At 45.7% G+C, this 16,149-nt stretch overlaps 1 protein-coding gene across 2 annotated transcripts in view; it reads right to left on the bottom strand.

Annotated features, from left to right (window-relative positions):
* Window positions 1-16,149, bottom strand: part of ankrd31 (ankyrin repeat domain 31) — a 79,783-nt gene that overhangs the window by 51,046 nt on the left and 12,588 nt on the right. Inside the window, exons 1-4 of one of the 2 annotated variants that reach the window (XM_060906968.1) lie at window positions 8,710-8,793; window positions 5,661-5,737; window positions 5,387-5,451; window positions 1,075-1,165 (exon numbers count right to left, since the gene is read on the bottom strand). The gene's annotated coding sequence lies outside the window, so the exon portion shown is untranslated. Of the gene's footprint in view, window positions 1-1,074; window positions 1,166-5,386; window positions 5,452-5,660; window positions 5,738-8,709; window positions 8,794-16,149 lie in introns of those variants that run through there. The other variant, XM_060906967.1, reaches the window with a different exon arrangement.

The following is a 16,149-nucleotide window of genomic DNA, read 5'->3' as shown; positions in this document are numbered from 1 at the left end:
GGTCCTATACATCAGCTGCAAGCTGTCAGTGCATGAGGGGCGCTACAGCACAATTGAGAAAGAGTGCCTGGCAATCAAGTGGGCGGTCCTCGCCCTCCGTTACTACCTGCTGGGGCGCTCTTTCACCCTCTGTTCGGACCACACGCCCCTCCAGTGGCTCCACCGCATGAAGGATGCCAACGCGCGGATCACCCGTTGGTATCTGGCACTCCAACCCTTCAACTTCAAGGTGGTCCACAGGCCGGGGGCGCAGATGGTCGTGGCGGACTTCCTCTCCCGTCAAGGGGGGGAGTCGGCTGCGGGCCGGACGGGCGCCCGGCCTGAGTCGGGCGGTGGGGGTATGTGGCAGCGGGGGCGTGGTCAAGCACCGGTCTGTGACAGGAGGGTGGAGCCAGGGAAGGTGAGTGGCAGAATCGCTTCACCTGACGGTAATTAACCTGTGTTTTGTGTGTGTTTTCCCAGTAAACCGCTCCCTATTTAAGGAGGCTGAGAGAGAGCAGAGGGAGCGCGACCCGGGATTGGAGCCTGAGTGTGTGTCTGTGTGCGTGCATGCGAGCGTTAGACTGAAAAGTTGATTAATAAATACGCTGTCTCTACTTCCAAACGTTGTCCTGCCGTCCTCTGTGCTCCACCCACACATTGTCCACGCTATATATGTGGGCGGCACGGTGGTGTAGTGGTTAGCGCTGTCGCCTCACAGCAAGAAGGTCCTGGGTTCGAGCCCCGGGGCCGGCGAGGGCCTTTCTGTGTGGAGTTTGCATGTTCTCCCCGTGTCCGCGTGGGTTTCCTCCGGGTGCTCCGGTTTCCCCCACAGTTCAAAGACATGCAGGTTAGGTTAACTGGTGACTCTAAATTGACCGTAGGTGTGAATGGTTGTCTGTGTCTATGTGTCAGCCCTGTGATGACCTGGCGACTTGTCCAGGGTGTACCCCGCCTTTCGCCCGTAGTCAGCTGGGATAGGCTCCAGCTTGCCTGCGACCCTGTAGAAGGATAAAGCGGCTAGAGATAATGAGATGAGATATATATAGGTCTGTCACAAACACTTTTTACTGATGTTTAGCCTAAATGTCTTACCTTTTGATTGGTCCATCTTTGTTGACCTCTCATCCTCCTTGCAAACAGTGTTGTTCTGACTTAACGTGTGTATCAGTGGGCTGTCCCTATTCTGTAAAGATAATAACACAAGTATTACTTTATAGTATATACAGTGGTGCTTGAAAGTTTGTGAACCCTTTAGAATTTTCTATATTTCTGCATAAATATGACCGAAAACATCATCAGATTTTCACACAAGTCCTAAAAGTAGATAAAGAGAACCCAGTTAAGCAAATGAGACAAAAAATATTATGCTTGGTCATTTATTTATTGAGGAAAATGATCCAATATTACATATCTGTGAGTGGCAAAAGTATGTGAACCTCTAAGATTAGCAGTTAATTTGAAGGTGAAATTAGAGTCAGGTGCTTTCAATCAGTGGGATGACAATCAGGTGTGAGTGGGCACCCTGTTTTATTTAAAGAACAGGGATCTATCAAAGTCTGATCTTCACAACACATGTTTGTGGAAGTGTATCATGGCACGAACGAAGGAGATTTCTGAGGACCTCAGAAAAAGCGTTGTTGATGCTGATCAGGCTGGAAAAGGTTACAAAACCATCTCTAAAGAGTTTGGACTCCACCAATCCACAGTCAGACAGATTGTGTACAAATGGAGGAAATTCAAGACCATTGTTACCCTCCCCAGGAGTGGTTGACCAACAAAGATCACTCTAAGAGCAAGGCATGTAATAGTCGGCAAGGTCACAAAGGACCCCAGGGTAACTTCTAAGCAACTGAAGGCCTCTCTCACATTGGCTAATGTTAATGTTCATGAGTCCACCATCAGGAAAACACTGAACAAGAACATTGCTGCTCGTCTGCAGTTTGCTAAAGATCACGTGGACAAGCCAGAAGGCTATTGGAAAAATGTTTTGTGGACGGATGAGACCAAAATAGAACTTTTTGGTTTAAGTGAGAAGCGTTATGTTTGGAGAAAGGAAAACACTGCATTCCAGCATAAGAACCTTATCCCATCTGTGAAACATGGTGGTGGTAGTATCATGGTTTGGGCCTGTTTTGCTGCATCTGGGCCAGGACGGCTTGCCATCATTAATAGAACAATGAATTCTGAATTATACCAGCGAATTCTAAAGGAAAATGTCAGGACATCTGTCCATGAACTGAATCTCAAGAGAAGGTGGGTCATGCAGCAAGACAACGACCCTAAGCACACAAGTCGTTCTAACAAAGAACTGTTAAAGAAGAATAAAGTTAATGTTTTGGAATGGCCAAGTCAAAGTCCTGACCTTAATACAATCAAAATGTTGTGGAAGGACCTGAAGCGAGCAGTTCATGTGAGGAAACCCACCAACATCCCAGAGTTGAAGCTGTTCTGTACGGAGGAATGGGCTAAAATTCCTCCAAGCCGGTGTGCAGGACTTACTTACTATACTTGGTAATTTATTTATTGAGGAAAATGATCCAATATTACATATCTGTGAGTGGCAAAAGTATGTGAACCTTTGCTTTCAGTATCTGGCGTGACCCCTTTGTGCAGCAATAACTGCAACTAAACGTTTCCGGTAACTGTTGATCAGTCCTGCACACCAGCTTGGAGGAATTTTAGCCCATTCCTCCGTACAGTACAGCTTCAACTCTGGGATGTTGGTGGGTTTCCTCACGTGAGCTGCTCGCTTCAGGTCCTTCCACAACATTTCGATTGGATTAAGGTCAGGACTTTGACTTGGCCATTCCAAAACATTAACTTTATTCTTCTTTAACCATTCTTTGGTAGAACGACTTGTGTGCTTAGGGTCATTGTCTTGCTGCATGACCCACCTTCTCTTGAGATTCAGTTCATGGACAGATGTCCTGACATTTTCCTTTAGAATTCGCTGGTATAATTCAGAATTCATTGCTCCATCACAGCAATGATGGCAAGCCATCCTGGCCCTGATGCAGCAAAACAGGCCCAAACCATGATACTACCACCACCATGTTTCACAGATGGGATAAGGTTCTTAAGGTGCTTAGAATGCAGTGTTTTCTCCAAACATAACGCTTCTCATTTAAACCAAAAAGTTCCATTTTGGTCTCATCCATCCACAAAACATTTTTCCAATAGCCTTCTGGCTTGTCCACGTGATCTTTAGCAAACTGCAGACGAGCAGCAATGTTCTTTTTGGAGAGCAGTGGCTTTCTCCTTGCAACCCTGCCATGCACACCATTGTTGTTCAGTGTTCTCCTGATGGTGGACTCATGAACATTACCCAATGTGAGAGAGGCCTTCAGTTGCTTAGAAGTTACCCTGGGGTCCTTTGTGACCTCGCCAACTATTACACATCTTGCTCTTGGAGTGAGCTTTGTTGGTCGACCACTCCTGGGAAGGGTAACAATGGTCTTGAATTTCCTCCATTTGTACACAATCTGTCTGACTGTGGATTGGTGGAGTCCAAACTCTTTAGAGATGGTTTTGTAATCTTTTCCAGCCTGATGAGCATCAACAACGCTTTTTGAGGTCCTCAGAAATCTCCTTTGTTCGTGCTATGATACACTTCCACAAACATGTGCTGTGAAGATCAGACTTTGATAGATCCCTGTTCTTTAAATAAAACAGGGTGCCCACTCACACCTGACTCTAATTTCACCTTCAAATTAACTGCTAATCCTAGAGGTTCACATACTTTTACCACTCACAGATATGTAATATTGGATCATTTTCCTCAATAAATAAATGACCAAGTATAATATTTTTGTCTCATTTGTTTAACTGGGTTCTCTTTATCTACTTTTAGGACTTGTGTAAAAATCTGATGATGTTTTAGGTCATATTTATGCAAAAATATAGAAAATTCTAAAGGGTTCACAAACTTTCAAGCACCACTGTATGTGCTAGTGCGGGGGTGGCCAACCCGCGGCTCGCGAGCCGCATGCGGCTCTTTGCCCGGTGTCATGCGGCTCTTACGTTCATATCAAAGTTTGTGTTTTTTTTTTTTTATGTGCGTGTGCGCTTTGCTTGAGTTCAGTATGGTATTTTAGTCAAATGCATCTTCGCTTTGCTTGGGTATGTTACGGTATTTTCAGGTCATGTCAAATGCGCATGTGCGTGAGATAATCGCTAAGTTTTTGGGCAAGGTGTATCTTGTGTCAAGTAGCCTCTCAAAATGGCAATGAAAAAATGCACAGCAAAACTAAAATATGAAGACGAACATAGGACATTTTTAACAGAGTAGGAGAGTTTATACTTTTTTGTTGAACGTAATGGCAAGCCATTCTGCCTTATATGTCAGTCGTCATTCGCTCATTTCAAAGCTTCCCGCCTCCCTGAATAAGCAAGGAGCCAGATATGCAACACTAATTGAAAACCTGCACGAAAGCTTTGTAACCCGGTTCCGTGATATACAACTGAAAAGGCCACAGATTACGTTCCTCGTCGACCCATTCAATGCGGAGATGGACTGTTTGAAAGCCCCGCTTGTCACAGATGAGGCTGCGGCTGAGTTGGAGATGATCGATCTTCGTGAGGAAGACCAACTGAAACCTGTTTTGAGGGAAGGCACCATTGAGTTTTGGAAAAGTGTGCCATTGGAAAAATACCCGAATGTGAAACGGGCTGCGCTTAAGATACTGTCAATGTTTGGGTCAACATACGTCTGCGAGTCTGTGTTCTCTACCATGAAACATGTGAAGTCAAAGCATCGTTCTGTTCTGACTGAAACCCATGTGAAAGAACTGCTTCGAGTGGCAACGACGGAATACAAGGCAGATTTGAAGAGGATTGTTCAAGGCAAGGAATGTCAGAAGTCCCACTAAGCAACATGCATAGTAAGTGCACACAATATTGATTGCTGTAAATGACTGGCCTGTGGTATTAGTACTGACTGAAGGAGTAAATTTCTCTCATGTTGGCGTGTGACATTTACTATTAATCTGGCTGAGCAGAGGTGCGTGAGCGTGTGTGTCTGTGAGAGAGAGAGAGCGAGGGGGGGCGATGTTCATGTGCGGTCATGTGTATGGTGTGGCTTTTTTTTGGTAATGCCATGAGTCCCACTAAGCAGCATGCATAGTAAGTGCACACAATGTTCATTGTTAAAAATGACTGGCCTCAGCCTGTGGTCTTAGTACTGTAGGAGTAAATATGTTGGTGTGTGACATTTACTATTAATCTGGCTGAGCAGAGGGGTGTGTGTGTGTGAGAGAGAGAGGAAGAGATGGGTGATGTTCGTGTGCCCATGTGTATGATGTGGCTCTTTGCGGTAATACAGTAAAAAATGTGGCTCTTGGTCTCCAACTGGTTGGCCACCCCTGTGCTAGTGTGTATTTTTATTGCTGTTTTAAGTGTATTTTACCTGACTGCTGCCAACAGGTCTCCTTACCCCTGTCTTAGCCAAAAGACCAATCTCTGGAGAAATTCCTGGGAAGAAACATTTGGTGAAACAGAACCTAAAGCCAGCACATCCACTACCTTATTATGCAGCAAACCAGCAGGTCAAACTCAACAGTTTTATCATACCATGAGCCTGTTATGTTGGAACATACTTTGCAAAGGAAGTCTTACAACACTGCTGATAACCTGCTAATTTAACTTGTGCGCATGTTGGTAAGATGCTTTAATCAGTTTACCGCAGTGAGAACAGGACAGTGGAGGAGTGTGAACACGGGGTGTTGAAAGTGCTCCTGTTGTACCCAACATAAACAGCCTGTGGAAATACAGATATAAAAACATGTGTTTATGAAACATGTTGGTCAACAAATTCTGTTGTAATTCTTTGAAATATATAATAAGTGTCTCGATAAGATTAGATATAATGCAGGCTGTTTTCTGACTCTGACTAAACCAGCCGGTCGTTAAATGGTTAAACGGTTAAAGAGCAATTCCAGCGTTATGGACGTGACACTTGAACTCAAAATGGCAACAAATGACCCAGTGCATGTTTTATTGTTTCCCAGTATTTAAACAGGTGTTGCATATTTTAAGGCTGTACCATACTGGAGAAGTGATAGAACAAGAACAATTCCCATAGTACATCTAGGGCATGCCAGAAAATGCCAATAAAAGATGCGTTATGGATGTGACAGAAAAAGTATCACTTTTCTTGGGTGACTGTACATTTTTATCAAACTCTGTGAAATTGTAAACCTAATGTCGAAATGGAGATATCCGTTTGATAGAGGGGTCCAAGGTGAATATTAAAAAATCTTTGTTTAAAATATTTTGTATTTCATGCAGAGTTTCAGAAGGAAAAGTCAGCGTTATGGATGTGACGAAATTCCGTTATGGATGTGACGCGTCTGAAATAGACATGGCATATGTTTAGAAAATCAGCAATTTAACCACCATAACCCTTTGAAAAACTCTCTAAATATCAGCTAAAACTATCAAAGTTCTTAAATAATATTTAGGATGGCTATTGTTTTGCTGTTTTGTGGATTTTAGCATACATTTCTGTGGCTTGTGGCAATAATATAGAATTGTACATGATCAAAGTTGATTTTAGCTTGGGTTTTACATTATAAGAAAGAAAGACTGACAGTGACATATTAGGTTGGTTACAAATTGGTTCAACTTATTCACATCTGTAAAATACAGACCTAGGTGATATCTCTGGGAGTGGTTTTGATGTATTACATGTTGCTTTATTTTTGCATGGTGAGGTTGACATTTACATGGAATTGCCCGGAGGCAGTAGTGTGTCGGGGCTGTCGGAGGGAACAGAAGCAGAGATAACACTTATTTTGCCTCCGGTAAACTAGTCTTCTCTCGTTCAATTACGTGCTGGCATCAAAAGACACCGTTGGTTGTAAATGAAACCAAACTGAGTGGTTGGAGTGTATTTTCATACACAAATGGAGAAATGTTCGCTGAGTGTTTAATTGTGTAGCCGCCACTGCAGACCGTTGTCGTTGTTAATTCATAGCATGCTCAGTTGCGTGAATGTGTCATGCACCGAAAATAAGAGATTTACAAGCCAGGAACGCCTCATGATGCAATACGCAAGAAAAGAAAGAAGATTTACTGCCATTTTACTTTGTATTTGAGTAAAGTGAATAAATAAATGGTCTGTGGAAAATACATCTCCTGGGAACTGCGTGCACAGGAGTTTATTTTGTGTTTGCTGACTTTTCCTTCTGAAACTCTGCATGAAATACAAAATATTTTAAACAAAGATTTTTTAATATTCACCTTGGACCCCTCTATCAAATGGATATCTCCATTTCGACATTAGGTTTACAATTTCACAGAGTTTGATAAAAATGTACAGTCACCCAAGAAAAGTGATACTTTTTCTGTCACATCCATAACGCATCTTTTATTGGCATTTTCTGGCATGCCCTAGATGTACTATGGGAATTGTTCTTGTTCTATCACTTCTCCAGTATGGTACAGCCTTAAAATATGCAACACCTGTTTAAATACTGGGAAACAATAAAACATGCACTGGGTCATTTGTTGCCATTTTGAGTTCAAGTGTCACGTCCATAACGCTGGAATTGCTCCTCCGCCGAGTGCACGCGCACTCTGAACTGAATCAGCTCTGCGCATGCGCCGTGCACAGGGCTCGAAATTAACTTTTTTTCTTTGTGTCCCCCACTGGTCCCGAATTCTGTGTTGTATTGTCCCGAATGGAAGCGATAGTGTCCCCATTTTTTTCCTCTCTGAAATAACCAGTGGTTAATATTATCATATGAAGTTACTATTATATTTGTAACTATGCGATTTTGAACCCTTTATATCATTTTTACAATAAGTCACAAGACACAAGTGACACATGTCCTATACATCATCTACTTCAAAATTACAGTTATTGCATTTTCAGTTTATTAAACTTTGGCGATCTCACTGTATGAATAGATACCCGTTTATTTAAAGGGGCCAACTAGCTCATTCAGAAAATGTTTCAACTCCCTACATCTGCAGTACACTTTAGTTGAAAATAAGACCCCTTTTATGTTCATTTCATCTACTTATACCTTGAATATCTGTTGGCACTTATAAGGCCAACTTATAATTTTCACCATTACCGTTATCCATTTTTATGAACTTTCCGTTATCCATTACCGTTATCCATTTTTATGAACTTTCCGTTATCCATTTTTATGAACTTTCCGTTATCCATTTTATGAACTTTCGCTGCCGAAACGTGGGTGCAAATATTAGCAACATCAACATAGTGCCAGGCAGGGCTCGAAATTAACTTTTTTTCTTTGTGTCCCCCAGTGGTCCCGAATTCTGTGTTGTATTGTCCCGAATGGAAGCAATAGTGTCCCCATTTTTTTCCTCTCTGAAATAACCAGTGGTTAATATTATCATATGAAGTTACTATTATATTTGTAACTATGCGATTTTGAACCCTTTATATCATTTTTACAATAAGTCACAAAACACAAGTGACATGTACTATACATCATCTACTTCAAAATTACAGTTATTGCATTTTCAGTTTATTAAACTTTGGCGATCTCACTGTATGAATAGATACCCGTTTATTTAAAGGGGCCAACTAGCTCATTCAGAAAATGTTTCAACTCACTACATCTGCAGTACACTTTAGTTGAAAATAAGACCCCTTTTATGTTCATTTCATCTACTTATACCTTGAATATCTGTTGGCATATATAAGGCCAACTTATCATTTTCACCATTACCGTTATCCATTTTTATGTAATATACCTGTTGCCCCATTCAGAGATGTTTTGAAAGCCATCAGCCATACCATCAATGGATGAAATGCCCTTGAGCAAAGCACCTACCCCCCCCAACGTTGCTACAGGGACTGTAACACTGTAAAAAAACGTAAAGTCACTTTGGATAAGTGTCATATCATAAGTGCAAACAAAGCAATGTAATGCACGTTTTTTTTTATTGTAACCTTTAGTCATAGAAATCATTTACATTATTTACAGTGCTTAATTTCATTTTCTTTGACCTAGATAAATTTCCTATTCATTTCTATGGAATTATTTGAAAAACTACACACATTTTCAAACATCCGCTGCTCTGGCATGCTTTCACCTAGAGACATGATTCAAACTTTAAAACGTAGAGAAACTTCTCCTCTGTGGATCTGGCATTCAACTTTTTGCTAGGTTCTATACTTTTGGCTCAGACCCAGCTCAAACACCATGTGGGTTCCTGGAGAAATTCCGGCTTTATAATGGGTGTCTATTGCGTTACACACCAGTGGAGCTCGTTAAGTTACAGTGTAGAGAGCTTGGAAAAATAGCTCAAACTTTCTCATTTAAACTGTGTTTTCAGCCCCAATTTTCACTCTACACACATAATTTTCTCAAAAGTAGTAGCCACACTTGTCCTGATTCACACAATGTGTCTCCCTGAGCGATAGGACTTGCAGTTTTTGAATGAGAAGCCTGAAAGTGAGGAGAGGGCAGGCGCGCAGCCCCATAGACTGCCATTATAAACGTGGCTGCGCTTTGACTGTTAAATCAGAAAAGTCACTCGTTTTTAACTCGCTCTAGTGACCTCAATTTTTACACTACAGACAAAAAAAGTACATCAGTGTGTTCAGGAGACCCTTGTGGCACTCAATGTGAAATAATTTTGTGAATATCTCCTTCTGTTTTCGTGTAAACCCCCGTTGTTTGGAGGGAGCGCTCTGACGGAAAGCTGCCCTTTTTGTGTGCTCCTCCCCCACCCGCGCGCTGAGCAGAGAGAGACAAAAATACAGTCCAGCTCAGCTCCGGCAACTGTGACTGCTACGCGCACTGCATCACTCTCACGATTTCCCCCGGGGGAATTATCGTCTCTAGATCTAATTTTTTCCATTGTCCCGGGATTGTCCCAGATATGATAATTTTGTGTCCCGATGACATTTTTTATGGTCCCCGGGACGTCGGGACACCGTTAGTTTCGAGCGCTGGTGCCAGGTCCGAGCCTAGTTGTGCTGCTGACTGACTAAACTTTCTGAACTAGAAAGACACCAAGAAAACTCACTTATTCTGTTGAACGGTATCTTCCGTCAATATCATCCACATCATTCCTGTTGTATTTTATACCGTGTCTAACAGTGTTCATTAAGTTCATTCAGTTGCTAGCGTTGCCTGCAGACCAGGCGATGACACTTTGGATCCTGAAGGTCCCGGAGACGTTATGTCTGGGCTTTCAGTTTCTTCCCCGCGGTCGGTCCGCTTCAACCACTTAAGCATTTTTGTTCTGGCAAGAGTCGGCGCAGCGTGTGCGCTAGCAATTCCATTCCAAGTCCATATAATGCGGACACCGGCCGAAGATTCTAGAACAGAATGCGCTGCTCTGCAGCCTACGGATGCAGGTGCATCGAAAGTGTAGCTACTATGTATTTTTCGCTGTTAACGTTTTAAAATTAAAATTGACAAATTAGGTGAATGTCTACGTATGTGTTACGGCTTTGTAAATAATATTAATGTAGAACTTTTTTCTAGATCTATTTTTTTCCATTGTCCCGGGATTGTCCCAGATATGATAATTTTGTGTCCCGATGACATTTTTTACGGTCCCCGGGACGTCGGGACACCGTTAGTTTCGAGCGCTGGCCGTGCGGCACAAAAAAATGGCAGCCACCATGAAGGAAGGAGATCCGGAGTTTTCAAACATTTGCTTAAGTGTGAAATCGCAAAAATGGTATTCTAGCAAACAACAAAATAGTAAAGATTCAGAAAAACAAATCATTCAGTGATCATTTTAATAGTGTAATTTCATCCGAACTAGACCTAACGGTCGATTTAGAACTACAAAAAGTCAGTGTATCGGACATTTTAAGTACCTTTGTAAAAGTTTTGCAAATGTTGCAGTCAGCATTTAAAATGCTAACTTAAAGTTTTTGTACAAGTTTCAGTTGATTAAACTGTCATTTTATTAAATGTGTCTGCTTTAATAATAAAAAAGTACTGAAAGAAAAAGCAAACAGCATTGCGATTTCTTATCCATCCATATTAAAAAAAAAAAATCCCTCCCTCCCGACTGAAATTTTTTTTGCTCACCCGGTGGACAGGAAACGGATTTTTTTTAAAGGATGGCCTTAGCTGTGGAGTTAAACAAGCTGTGGCGTTAAACTAGCTGTGTAAGTTAAATTAGTTGGGGAGTTAAACTAGCTGGGGAGTTAAACTAGCTGTGTAGGTTAAATTAGCTGTGGAGTTAAACTAACTGTGTAAGTTAAACTAGATATGTGGAGTTAAATTAGCTGTGGAGTTCAATTAGTTGTGATAAAACTAATTGTGGAGTTAAACTAGCTGTGTAGGTTAAATTAGTTGTGAAGTTAAACTAGCTGAGGAGTTAAACTAGTTCTGTTTTGCAGTTAAACTAGCTGTGTAAGTTAAATTAGCTGTGGAGTTAAACTAGTTGTGTTAGGACTAGGACTGTTTTGGCCTCTAGAGGCTGCTGTTATTTCCTTTTCGTGTCATGTTTATTTTGGCCTCTAGAGGCCGCCACTGTTCCTGTGTTTTGTGTTTGTGTTAATTGCCTGTTTAGTCCTGATTATCTTCACCTGTGTTCAATTTAGTTTGTGTATTTATACCCCCTGAGTTCAGTCCTCTTGTCACGGAGTCTTTGTGCTGTTATGTTTATCTCCAGTTTCCTTTGTACTGTGTTCTTTGTTTTGCACTTTGCTTTTCTTTTGGATTTAGTAGTGACTGTGTTTTTGGATCTTCTGAGTTTTTGCATTTTTGCCTTTTCCTTTTTGGACTTTGAACTTTTGGATATTTTATTTTTCCCTTTGTCTTCCCAGTGTTGGATTATACTCTTTGGGTTTTTTTTTGTTTTTTGTTTTGCCCAGGATTGTATATAGTGTATATAGTATAAATAAACCTTTTGATACTTTTTCTACTTCCGCCTCACGCCTCTGCATTTGAGTCATCCCCCTGGTGGCCTAGTGGGGGTTTGCTGGATTATCACACCAACGAACCAGGTTCGAATCCCAGCAAAACCCTAACAGAAAGACTCCGTCATGACCGACTCAGCAGAGGCTGCTTCAACTGTCTACCCGGCCAACCTTCAGGGAATTACGGCAGCTTTGACACGCTTCGGAGCGACCATGGATGCTCATGGACGTACGCTCACCAGCCAACGTGAGGCCCTTGCTCGTCACAAGGAACTGCTTCAGCAAATCGGGAAAACCCTGGCACAGCTGACATCTCTGCCTGCATCTCCTGATCCAGCTCCCGCTCCTGCTCCTGTGCCTCCTGCCATGCTGCCTTCTTCACCTCGGGAACCCAGCCTTCCTGCACCACAGAGGTACGACGGCAAGCACAGTGAGTGCCGAGAGTTCCTTACCCAGTGTCAACTCACCTTTGAGCTTCAGCCTACCACCTACACTACGGATCGCCGCAAGATTGCCTTTGTGATCACCTTATTAGCTGGTAAGGCGCGAGCCTGGGCTACTGCTATCTGGCAAAGACAGGGACCTGAGTGCCTTGATTTCCAGCTGTTTTCTGAAGAGATGCTTCGGGTCTTCGATCAGGCGGACATCAGTACCGACGCAGCCCAAAAGCTCATGTCCATCCGGCAAGGAGGAAGCGTCGCAGATTACGCCATCTCGTTCCGAACGCTCACAGCAGTAAGTGGATGGAACGAGACTGCCCTGGTGTCAGCCTTCCACCATGGTCTGTCTGACCCCATCAAGGACGGTCTGGCCTCTATTGGATGCCCAAGTGACCTCGAAACCCTCATCTCACATGCTATTCGTCTGGACAACAGGATGAGAGAACGCCACCAAGCCTTGAGCCCCCCCAGCCTCCCTACCTCTACCTGGAAACCGTCTACCTCCTTCAGTGACTGTCCAGAACCCATGCAAGTGGGTCGTACTCGCCTCTCCGCATCTGAGAGGGAGCGCAGAAGGAGGGACAAGTGCTGCATCTACTGTGGCAAGCCTGGTCACTTCCGAGCATCATGTCCCGAACTCTTGGGAAAAGGACCGCCCCGTCCAGCCGAGGGAGGGTTGTGACGGGGCCTACCCTCTCTCCCGGACTCCCTGGCCAAGGAATCTACATCCCGGTCTCCATCTCCTGGGGTGAGTCTGTCCACTCTTGTCAAGCTTTGTTAGACTCAGGGGCGGCTGGGAACTTTATGGATATTCACTTCACCCAAAGCATCAATATTCCGACTGCACCTCTTGAAGTCCCACTGTCTGTGTCTGCCCTCGATGGCCAAGCGTTAGGTGATGGAAGAGTCACCCAAGTTACTTCTCCAGTCTTCCTCCAGTCTCAAGGTCACAAGGAAGAAATATCCCTGCACCTGATTCCTTCACCTGAGTTCCCAGTTATTCTAGGCATTCCTTGGCTTACTCGCCACAACCCTCGCATAGACTGGGTAACAAGCCAGGTTGTGGAATGGGGCCCTGCATGCCATGCCTCTTGTCTGCTCTCTAGCTCTCCTGTGTCTCCTGCCGAGCCCCCTGATCTCACCGAGTTATCTCAAGTTCCCACAGAGTACTGGGATCTCAAGGAGGTATTCAGAAAGAGCAGGGCCGCCGTTCTTCCTCCGCACCGGGCCTACGACTGTGCCATCGACTTGCTCCCTGGGACTACCCCTCCTCGTGGCAGACTGTTTTCCCTCTCTCAGCCAGAACGCAAGGCCATGGAGGAATACCTCAAAGACGCCCTGGTCTCTGGGTTCATTCGACCCTCCACCTCACCTGCTGGTGCCGGCTTCTTCTTTGTCGGCAAGAAGGATGGGGGGCTCCGACCATGTATTGACTACAGGGGACTGAACAAGATCACTGTGCGCAACCGATATCCCCTTCCGCTGATGTCCACTGCTTTCGACCTGCTCCAAGGCGCCACCGTCTTCACCAAGTTGGACCTACGGAACGCATACCACCTCATCCGTATCCGACAGGGAGACGAGTGGAAGACTGCCTTTAACACCCCGTCTGGGCACTACGAATACCAGGTGATGCCCTTCGGACTCACCAACACACCAGCTGTTTTTCAGGCCCTAATCAACGACGTCTTAAGGGACATGATTAACCTGTACGTTTTTGTCTACCTTGACAACATCCTTATCTTTTCCAAGACCGTGCAGGAGCACCGCCACCATGTCCGCCAGGTTCTCCAGAGGCTGCTACAGAACAATCTGTTCGCCAAGGCCCAGAAATGCGAATTTCATGTTCCCGAGGTCTCCTTTCTGGGATTTATTGTACGGACAGGCCAACTCCAAATGGACCCTGCCAAGACCCTGGCCGTCCGGGACTGGCCTACTCCCAAGTCCGTTAAGGAGGTTCAGCGGTTCTTAGGATTCGCTAACTTCTACCGCAAGTTCATCAGGAACTTCAGTTCTGTAGCAGCACCCATGTCAGACCTCACCAAAGGGACAGGTGGATCTTATGGCTGGTCTCCTCAGGCGGAAAAGGCGTTCAAAGACCTCAAGGACCGCTTCTGCACGGCACCCATTCTGGTCCTCCCGGACACCTCCCAACCATTCATCGTGGAGGTGGACGCCTCGGACAGTGGTGTCGGCGCGGTGCTCTCTCAACATTCGGAAGGAAAGCTGCACCCCTGCGCTTACTTCTCCCACCGCCTGAGTCCTGCGGAGTCCCGGTACGATGTGGGGGATCGAGAACTGCTAGCGGCCAAACTGGCCCTTGAGGAGTGGAGGCACTGGCCGGAGGGAGCGCAACATCCATTCCTGGTTTGGACTGACCACAAGAACCTGGAGTACCTCTAGCAAGCCAAGAGACTGAACCCTCGACAGGCTAGGTGGGCCCTGTTTTTCAGTCAGTTTGACTTCACCCTCTCGTGCCGCCCCGGCTCCAAGAACACCAAACCTGACGCACTGTCCAGGCTGTTCTCTGCCACTAACAGGGAGAATGAAGTCGGGCCTATTATCCCTGTGTCCCGGATTGTGGCCCCTGTCCGCTGGGGTATTGAGGAGGCTGTCCGACGAGCCCAACGCCAGGACCCCGGTCCTGGGACGGGGCCACCGGGCCTCTTGTACGTCCCACATCAAGCCCGGGCCAAGGTTCTCCAGTGGGGTCACTCTTCCCCTCTCACCGCCCACCTGGGAGCCCGGAGGACCCTGGACTTCCTGACAAGACACTTCTGGTGGCCTAACATGGAGAAGGAAGTAAGGTCATTTGTCCTGTCCTGTGAGGTTTGCACCAGAACCAAGAACCCACGACAGCGTCCCCAGGGTCTCCTGCATCCTCTGACCATTCCCCGGCGTCCCTGGTAGCACGTGGCAGTCGACTTCATCACGGGTCTCCCTGAGTCACAAGGTAACACGGTCATTTTGGTCATAGTTGACAGATTCTCCAAGGCCTGCTGCTTCATACCACTGTGCAAACTCCCCTCTGCTCTTGAAACAGCGAAACTTATGTTTACTCATGTCTTCCGAGTCTTTGGTCTTCCACAGGACATCGTCTCAGACCGAGGGCCCCAGTTCTCCTCCCGAGTGTGGCACGGGTTCTGCAAGGTCATCGGAGCCACTGCCAGCCTCTCCTCTGGGTTTCACCCACAGTCCAATGGTCAGACGGAGAGGCTCAACCAGGACCTGGAAACCACCCTGCGAGGCCTGGCTATGGATAACCCGACTTCGTGGAGCACCTGGCTGCCATGGGCGGAATACGCCCACAACACCCTGCAGTCATCGGCCACCAAGCTGTCGCCATTCCAGTGCCAATTCGGGTTCCAGCCACCTCTGTTCCCGGACCAGGAGGAGGACGCGGGGGTGCCCTCGGTCAACCAATATGTGAGACGGTGTCGCAAGACCTGGAGCAAGGTCAGGAAGACCCTCATATAGACCTCCAGAACCAACCAGACTCAGGCCAACCGCCATAGAAGACCTGCACACGCTTTCCGCCCTGGGCAGCAGGTTTGGCTGTCCACTAAGGACCTTCCGCTGCAGGTGGAGAACCGCAAGCTTGCTCCTCGCTACATTGGCCCCTTCAAGGTGGTGCGCAGGGTGAACCCTGTCTCCTACCGGCTCCAGTTGCCCCGGATTCTGAGGATCAACCCCACTTTCCATGTTTCCCTGTTGCGGCCCGTACTGACGTCTACGTATGCCCCTGCCCCTAGGAACCCCCCACCCCCCCGCATCTTCCAGGGGCAGACTGTGTTCACTGTGCATCGCCTGCTTGACTCCCGCCGGGTCCGTGGCGGGTTGCAATATCTGGTGGACTGGGAG

This window comes from Neoarius graeffei, chromosome 24 (assembly GCF_027579695.1).
Source record: "Neoarius graeffei isolate fNeoGra1 chromosome 24, fNeoGra1.pri, whole genome shotgun sequence".
Classification (NCBI taxonomy): Eukaryota; Metazoa; Chordata; class Actinopteri; order Siluriformes; family Ariidae; genus Neoarius; species Neoarius graeffei.
Note: the sequence above shows the minus strand (reverse complement) of the source record. Positions and strands in the feature narration are given on the sequence as shown.